At 39.6% G+C, this 9,536-nt stretch overlaps 1 protein-coding gene across 1 annotated transcript in view; it reads right to left on the reverse strand.

Moving 5' to 3' along the window:
• Positions 1-4,827, reverse strand: part of cdh7a (cadherin 7a) — a 130,190-nt gene extending 125,363 nt beyond the window's left edge. The window contains exon 1 of the mRNA XM_036556515.1: positions 4,442-4,827. The gene's annotated coding sequence lies outside the window, so the exon portion shown is untranslated. The remainder of the gene's footprint in view (positions 1-4,441) is intronic.
• Between the last annotated feature and the right edge of the window lie 4,709 nt (positions 4,828-9,536).

Here is a 9,536-nt window from a genome sequence, read left to right on the forward strand (position 1 = left end):
CTTATGAAACGCCACCTGCTGTTTGGGAGTTTTTCCCTTTTGAGTCTTGGTTCCTTCTTCATGTTTTTTGGGAGTTTCTCCTGTTGAGTCTTGGTTCCTCTCAGTGTTCCTCTTCCCTTTAGTGGGATTTTCTGTGGCACTTGGCTTGCTCATTTAAGAGGCTGGACCCACATTTCTGGAAAATTTGGAGTCAAAATCTTGCAGTTAATACTATTACACTGAAAGTAACATGTAATGAACCCGAGGAATAAAATAATGTCACCTTAATGTGTTTCAAATAACGGCACGTGGCAACTACAACTAAAGTTGTAGCATAAGTCAGCTGCATAGGCGCACCTACTGCAAGAGCTTGAGCTTAAAGTTGCCAATTAAACCTCACTCCCAAAGCAAAACGCCATACACTGTTGCCTCTGTGGATCATCCGTCCCTTGGGATGAAGGAAAACTTCTCTTTTGAACTTCTTCCTGATCTGGAGATCTAATGAACCCACCTGTCCCTAAAGGGGACAAAACTACGGTAGGAGCAGCTTCTAATCCCTCATTGCCTTTTGTTATGCTATATTTATCCCCTTCTCTTCCTTTCTTTCTCTCTCCCACTTCCTCATCCTCCCCTCATGGAGTGTTGGCGGCCTGGACCGGCTCGCTGTCGGGTTTGGCCGAGGCCCCAGACTCCATGTTCCGTGCAGATCGCCCCAAATGGTCTGGGACAGGATGATGGAGTCTCATTAGCCTCCCGCGCCATCTGACGAGAGGAGTCTGGGCTTCTATGATGATGACCCCCCTCCGCCAGAGAGAGCGCCCAAAGCTCCTGCTGGGCAGGCAGCACTCTCACTGATCCTAACGCAAGGCGCCAGTCGTAAACACTCGCCTCCCGGACCCCCCCTGCTGAGGAGGAGCTTGGAGGCGTCCGCCAGGGACAGCACTCGCTCAAATGTGGATCGTGCATAGCTCCTGGCATCTGGACTTCAAACACAGCATGACGAGGACTGGTAACATATGGCCTTGTTATTATGGTTGCCTTGTGGTTTCGCTTGCTGGAGGAAGGCGGCGGACGCTGAAGGAGTTGGCCTGGCTTATAGACAGTTTATAGGCTGGCTTGTGAGCATTCAGTTGCTGGAGTGCTATACTGCTCTACTGGAGCTAGAAAGGGAACATTCATCATTGAAAGTGTTCAATTTTAAAGGTCTTGTGTTGTGGACTTTTTTCAGTTGAAAGTCTTGTGTTAGCCAAATATTCCTCATATTTCTGGAATAAAACAGTTTTCATTACTATGTGAACATTATTAAAGCTTTCTTTAACAGTCCCTTACATTCTGGGTATTAAGCAGGTAAGTGTATTTAATGTATGTTTGTACTTACCACCTTATTACTCCAAATATTTTTGAGATATTTTATCGTGTCCTATATTAGCTTAATAGAACATTTAAGTCATTTAAGTTATTTTGACACCATCATTTTACCACAGCACTTTCAAGTTTTTACTCCACATTTACACAGGTAATATCTACAACCTGTCAGACATTTGACTGTACTTTAGTTACACTGTTGATAAGTTGAACTGTCTAAGAACTTACTATCACATTACTGATAGTTATCTGATTTAGTATTGCTAGTACTTTACACTTAATATCTAGAACCTATTTGTCATTTCAGTGTAATTCACTTAAACTTTCTTGGAACATACAATCATGATGCCCAAATTAATGATCTGGTATTTTCAGGCTCACATTTAAACTCAGTTGATATCAAGAACGTATTCATCATTTAAGTCCAAATTAGTTAAACTGTCTCAGAACTTACCATCATGTTACCCAAAATAATTATTTAGTACTTGGGAGTTTGTAACCCACCATTACTCAAGTGATATCTAGAACATACTTGCCATTATTTGCCAAATTACCATCATATTACCCAAAATAATTATCTAGTACTTTGGACTTTGTACCCCACAGTTACTCAGTGAATATCTGGAACTTGTTTGAAATTTCATAAGTTAAACTGTGTTGTTCCCTAAAATAATTAGCTGGTCTTTTAGAGACTGTACCTCACATTTAACCCATTGATACCTAGAACTTATTTGTCCTTTAGGTGTAATTTAGTTAAACTGTCTCAGAACTTACCATCATGTTCCCCAAAATAATTATCTAGTACTTCAGAGTTTGTACATCACATTTACCAGGTAAATACCTAGAACTTATTGGACTGTAAAAGAAAATCAAAAGGTACCGTTCAAATTCCTGTCCACCCAAGCCATGTACGTAAAATAAGCAGCAAAAGTGACTCATTTTGATTCAACATCTCAACCACAAACTCATTTACATATGACGAACTACTCAGCCTATAGCTCTTTATTCACATACATGCTGAAGCGATAATAAGTGTTGTTACTGAAGATGGTCTGTTTATTGTAGAGTTATTGGAGCAAAAGATTTGGGGAAATCAAGTAAACATTGTGCTGTTACTAGGTGAATCATGTGAGTCATTGCAGAATTCCACATATCTGAAAGACTGAACTTCTGACTTCCCTGAAAATTTCAATTCAAACTGCTTTTTGATTGGTGCACCATACAGAGCAGCTTCTCATTTACATGTCGCTGCTGTTGGAAATCTCTGAGAAAATTCAAACATGCCTGTTGTCTTTTATATTGTGTGTAAATTTCAGGAAGAATGGACCAAGAGAAATGGCTCAAAATGACTTGGAAAAAAGTCTGGTTCCATTGACTTACATTAAAAGTAAAGTAGTTTTTTTCCTTCTATTGTAAAAATTCCATTTTGGAGATACGAGGTTTTCTTCCAACAACAGTGATATATAAGCCTTAAAGGCACATTAACATAAACAACCTGTTCATTCTAATGAGGGGTGAAAGGAATAGGTTTGAAGAGGTTTGAAAATGGTGCTGTAAAAATGAATTACCATCTTATGCAAATGTATTGGCACCCCAGTCAAATGACATGTTCATTTTACAAATTGAAAAGTAAGTTAACACATCCTCAACAGAGAAAAAATTGGTATATTTCTGTGAATTTTAGTGGACAAATTCTGCCGTATTTCTGTAATATGTTGGAAAATGTCATTGACAATGGGTGCATAGTTTTTGGTACATCACATAACTAAATTGAAAGAAAGAAATAAGAAGAGCATAACAAACATTTCCTATCATTGAAATGATTTTATCATGGTGTTGGACCAATTACAAGAAACAAACATCACAGATTTACAGCTCTTTTCATTTTTCAGATACATCTGTAGTCAAATGTGTCAAAATCCTCATGTCCTGGGGACATTTGGTCCCCACAAAGACATATATCTCACAACAGAAATGTACAGAGTTCATGTGATTTTACTCTTTTTAAAGGTTAATATTTTAAAGCCAAAGCCTTAAAAACACTATGCTAAAGGTCTCCAAGCCACAAACACTTTATCCACCTTTCTACTGAGCACCCAGTGGACTCAACTCACTGCTGTCAGTTGCCAACAACTTTCATCCTAAACGCCACCTGGTGGCTCAACGTGGAGCTGCAGACTTAGACTGACTCCACTGCCATTGCAGTGGCTGACAAAGAGGTCGATTTCAAGGTAAAATAAAAGCAGCAGACCTTTAAAATGTTTTTCTGGCTATTTTTGAAAATGAAATGCACAAATAAGCCGTTTTGACAACAAAGACAACATTAGAAAATCTCTGAACGTTAAACACAGAAGTGCTAAAGCTTCAGTCCAGAGCAAAGCGCGGCCATAAGTTTTCCTGTCAGTGTGTATAACAGATATCAAATATCTGAGCGAGCAGAGTAACTTTAAAATCTGCCCTTCACAGTGTCTTCAGCCACTTTGGCTTAAATTAAAGCGGTCCTCTAAAGGCTGTGGGGTCATTAGTTCCTCGCGCTGGGCTCATATTGAGATGTGTGATGAGAATGAGGTGCTGCAGAGTGAAACTGATCTGCTGAATGCTGATGAAGGGAAGGCACCATGTGAGTGAAATTTCTGCAACAGTTTTCTACGCACGAGATTCGGAAGAACGGGCAGGCACACGCGCTCACGCGCACAGCCAGGGCTCAGCAGCACTTTGTTTGTTTATTGTCACTGGAAGAATTATTGGCGCTGCTAGGCGTCTTTATAAATCCTGACCGGCGCACATTCGTCACTCTTAAGGTAAATAAATAAATAAATAAATAAATAAATAAATAAATAAAAGTCCTCAAAAAACTCAAAAATCCTGAAAAAAGCCAATTAAAACCACAACTCTAAACAAAAACTATAATAAAAAATAAACAAACACAAAAAAAATCTATCTCAACAAAAATATATACAAATATATTTTTCAAAAAAAAGTATGCGCAAAAGGCAACCGACAAAGAGCAAAAATTCCCAAACTGCACGTGCAGTCAAAATCAGCCAAGAAATCCCCATAAAATCCATAAAATCCATAAACACAGAGCGCACTTTACCTTTCGCCTTCAGGATCCTTTGCGCAGTCATACAGCAAACCGGACCGAGCGAAGCAGAGAGCGCACGAGACGGGCGAGTCCAGCGCGGCGCGAGACCATCACTCACTCCGCTGAGAAAGTGCAGAGAGACCGCGAGACCGAGACACGGAGAGAGCAAGAGAGAGAGAGAGAGAGAGAAAGAGAGAGAGAGAGAGACTTACAGAGAGAGCGCGAGGCTCACGGCGCCGCGTGCACGAGACACTCCGCTACAATGATAACCATTGAGAAAGCACAGCTGCAGAGACAGAGAGGTGGAGGGATGGGCGCACGCGCGGCGAGAGTCCATGCAGCCTCACTGCTTCTGTAAACTCGACGTAACCCTAGCGCAGAAGTGTTAGCACCCGCTCTGCTCCTCTCCTCTGCGCGCGCGTTTGTAAAACTTCCTTCGCGTGCGCGCGAGGAGCGGAGAGCTGTGTGTGAAGAGAGAGAAAGTGCGCGCGCGTACGTACGTGCGTGCGTGTGTGTGTGTGTGTTTGTGTGTGTGAGCTGCATGCGCGTGTGCGCGCGCAGTCGAAATGATGTCTCCTTCCCTCGTGCGCACACACACTAGTATACGCACATAAACCCTCTTGTCTTGGTGCGATTGTATGAGTACAGTACTGGGCAAAAGTCCGAGACCAGCCTGCGTTTATTATATTTACACACAAAACAGGCATTAAGTACAAGTTATTCATATTTCAGTGACGGGAAAAACAGCAGAAAACTGCACTGAAGCCTCAACAACTTTATGTAATATTTAACATACATTTAATATCGCAACCTTTATTGCAGCTTCTATCTTTTTCCAAAGAAATCTGCAGGGATATTTTTAACAACTCCAAAGTTCAGTCTTAGAAGTTGGTCACATTTTCTGCTTCTCACAATCCAAGTGAACACATTCAGTGATGTTGAGGTCTGGACTCTGGGGTGGTGATGTTGAGGTCTGGACTCTGGGGTGGTGATGTTGAGGTCTGGACTCTGGGGTGGTCAGTCCATTGTTCGGCTTCTTTGTTTGATGTGTCCGTCTCCTTTTCTCAGTGAGGTTCTTCTTCACAGCTACACATCCTTTCAGATCCATAGTGCTGAGTCGTCTTCATACAATGGAAAGATGAACAGAAACACCAGTGGATGTTTTCAGATCTGAAGCAGCTTGATTTTCTCCTCTCTCTCAGAGATGAAAACTTTAAGTGCTGTTTATCTGATGGGGGCAGTTTTGGTGTCCACTCTTCCAGGTGGTTGTTAGGAGTCTCGTTTTCTCTATAACTTTTTAATTATTAGTCTGAACTCAAATTTTGGAAACTCCAAAGTTTTCAGCTACTTTCAGTGATAAAGCGGATTGTCACTCTTAAAAGATGGTTCTACAAGGCTTCCTTAGTACAGACAATGGCTCTGTGTAGAACTATGAAGACTTAAAGAACAATTTGCATGCTTAAATGGTTCTTTGCATGGTATATGGTTCTACACTGAACCTTTTGGAAAATGGTCTTATGTAAGCTAGCTCTGAAAATGGTTCTCCTATTGTTACAAGCTTGACATTGTAGAAACAGCAGAACCCTTTACAATAATAAATGAACATGAAATCAATCAACATGAAAAATCAATATGTATAAAATCAATATGAAGAATGATTTCACCATGCAAAGACCCATTTAAGCATGCAAATGAATCTTTGAGTGTTCGTGGTTCTATATAGACCCTTTTCTGTACTAAAGAACCCTTAAAGAGACCATCCTTTTTAAGAGTGTATATAATCTTCTCAGGAACATCTTCTGCCCTTTTTTTTACTGGAATTCGAATAAATGAAAGGTGCTCTCTGACTTTTGGGCGATGTAAGTGTGTGTGTTTGTGTAAGAGGTCTTTAGTGGTGTAATTTTCCTTATTCTCACGCTGCGCTCTCTCGTATGTTCATGCGAGTGTCCTTGTCTTTAGACTGTGACAGGGGGGAAAATAGAGTGTGCTTTTAATTCATCTGTCACTTAGCTTATGCTCTATTGTTGCCTGTGAGTGAATGACTCAGTAGTGGGGAATTATGATGTGCATGGCAACCCCCACCCCCCCGTTCTGATGAGCGGAAAGCAGAGCTTGTGCCTGTCATCCACTTCACTGTGATTCAACTCAAACAGCTCCAGTGCTCTCGGGGGAAGCGGGGCCTCAATCCCTCCGTGGCTTTAAGACAAATAAGCGAAAGTTCTTATTGAAGCGCTCTCCCTAATCCAGTCCTAGACGTCTAAATGACTTTACGGAAAAAGAAGTTAATTAAGTGTTCCTGGCTGCCGCGGCAAGGTAAATAGACCCGCTCGCTCTTGGCGGCGGACTAGCTTAGAACAGCTCCTTATACGTGGAGAAACATTGTAGGCATCACGGCGTTGCCGTTATATCAAATGAAACCTTGTAACTCCTAAATGGTAAATTTAGAGGAGAATGAAACGTTTATCAGCTTTAAATGTGTGTTGGTGTAACAAGAACGTTGATGAAGCGTTCACACAATGTGAAGAAAAGCTGGTGGTTTCAAATTATGTTAAAAACTTATAAAAGACAAAAATGGAGAAACAAAATTTTGCTTTAACATTAACAGTAAGATGCCATCAAATGCTTATCGAATGGACCCATTCATAATTGTGAAGTCTTTGCGTTCAAGTGTTTTGTAGATGGAAATAGATAGTTAGCTAGCAGACAGCAAACTGAACATCAAGTTAGTAAGTAATCATAACAGCTAGTTAGCTAGTTATCAAAATAAATACCACTAATCAGAGGTTAGCTAGTAATCAGAACAGGTAGTAAGCTAATACTACTGAGGTAGAAATCACAAGTTACTTAGCTAGTAATCAGAACAGTTAGCTGGTAATCAGAACCACTGCTTAGCTAGTGATTGGAACAGCTACGTAGCTATTTAATGAAACAGTTACTTAGCTAGTTATAATAACAGCTACTCAGCTAGTTATCAGAACAACTACTCAGCTATTAATTGGAACAGTTACTTAACTAATTACTCAAACAGCTACTTAGTAATTTTAGTAATTGGAAAAGCTGGTTAGCTTAAAATAAAAAAAAAGCTTAAAATAAAAAAAAAACAAGTTGGCTAGTAGTTGGAACAGCAACATAGCTAGTAATGGGAACAGCTAGCTAGTAATGGGAACAGCCACTTAGCTAATAATCAGAAAGGTTACATACATAGTAATCTGAATGACAAGTTAGCTAGTAACCAAAACAGCTACTTAGGTAATAATCAGAACATCTAGATAGCCAGTAATCAGAATAGTTAGCTAGTAATAGAAACTGCTGATTGGCGAGTAATGAGAACAGCTAATTATCTAGTTAATAAAGCAGTTACTTAGCTAGCTATCACAACAGCTACTCAGCTCACAATAGTTACTTAGCTAGCTACCAGAACAACTACTCACAACTAGTAATCATAACAGCTGCTAAGCTAGTAATCAAAACACCTACTTAGCTAGCTAAAGGAACCATTGCTTAGCTAGTCATTGGAACAGTTACTTGGATATTTTATGGAACAGTTACTTAGCTAGTTATAAGAACAACTACTCAGCTAGTATTTGGAACAGTTACTTAGCTAGTTACTTAAACAGCTACTCAGCTAGTATTTGGAGCAGTTACTTAGCTAGTTACTTAAACAGCTACTCAGCTAGTAATCAGCTAGCAATTGGAAAGCTGATTAGGTTGAAATCAGAAAAAAACATGTTGGCTAGTAGTTGGAACAGCTAGCTAGTAATGGGAACAGCAACTTAGCTAATAATCAGAAAAGTTACATACATAGTAATCTGAATGACAAGTTAGCTAGTAATCAGAACAGCTACAGAGCTAGTAATCACAAGCTAATTACATAGTGATGAGAACAGCTAAATAGCTAGTAATGTGAATAGTTAGCTAGTAATGGTAACTGCTAATTGGCTAGTAATCAGAACTGTTACTTATCTAGTTCATAAAGCAGTTACTTAGCTAGCTATCAGAACAACTTCTTACAACTAGTAATTGTAACAGCTGCTAAGCCAGTAATTGAAACACCTACTTAGCTAGTTAGTGATCAGAACAGTGAGCTGGTGATCAGAATCACTGCTTAGCTAGTCACTGGAAGAGCTACTTAGCTATTTTATGGAACAGTTACTTAGCTAGTTATACGAATAGCTACTCAGTTAGTATTTGGAATAGTTACTTAGCTAGTTATCAGAACAGCTAATTAGCTAATTATTTTAACAGCTACTCAGCTAGTAATCAGAGTAGTTACTTAGCTAGTAATTGGAAGAGCTGGATATCTGAAAATCAGAAAAAAAACAAGTTAGCTAGTAATTGGAACAGCTAGTTAGCTTGTAATCAGAAGAGTTCCATAGCCAGTAATTGGAGCAGCCAGTTTGCTAGAAATGGGAACAGCTAGCTAGTAATGGGAACAGCTAGCTGGTAATGGGAACAGCCACTTAGTTATTAATCAGAAAAGTTACATACATAGTAATCTGAATGACAAGTTAGCTAGTAATCAGAACAGCTACTTGGCTAGTAATCGGGATAGTTACTCAGCTAATATTTGGAACAGCTAGTGAGTTGGTAATATATCCTGCGGTAAAAATGCATGATATGTGTACAATACAACCAACAGCTACAGATACAAGCACATGTCTACGGCCGTCATGATGACAACAACTAGAAACACTGTCTTTTCCTCTGGTCTGATGAAGGAGTAAAGTTCAGTAACGAGCCAGAAACTCTGGTATCTATATTGTTTTAAAGGTGTCCACATCTAATTATGGCTTGAAGAGACATTCACATGCATGTGGAAGTTGTATGATTATTCTGCACATGAATTTTAAACATCTGAATGGGTCTGATTTGAGAAAGCAGTGATTCGTATTCAATCAAAATTGCTCTGTAGTGCTGTTTCTGGTTCAGTTTTGGCTTATGGCTGGAAAAATCTTCCAGATGCCTGATTTTTAACATGTTGTATGAAGAAATTAAAGCGATCTCTAACATGTAATGAAAGCGAAGAGCCTACAAAGGTATGTTGCATAGCTAAACATAATAGTGGCAACCAACTTTTTGTCTGTTGTCCATTTTTATAGATAACAGT

Source organism: Colossoma macropomum, unplaced genomic scaffold (genome assembly GCF_904425465.1).
Source record: "Colossoma macropomum unplaced genomic scaffold, Colossoma_macropomum, whole genome shotgun sequence".
In the NCBI taxonomy this organism is placed as follows: domain Eukaryota; kingdom Metazoa; phylum Chordata; class Actinopteri; order Characiformes; family Serrasalmidae; genus Colossoma; species Colossoma macropomum.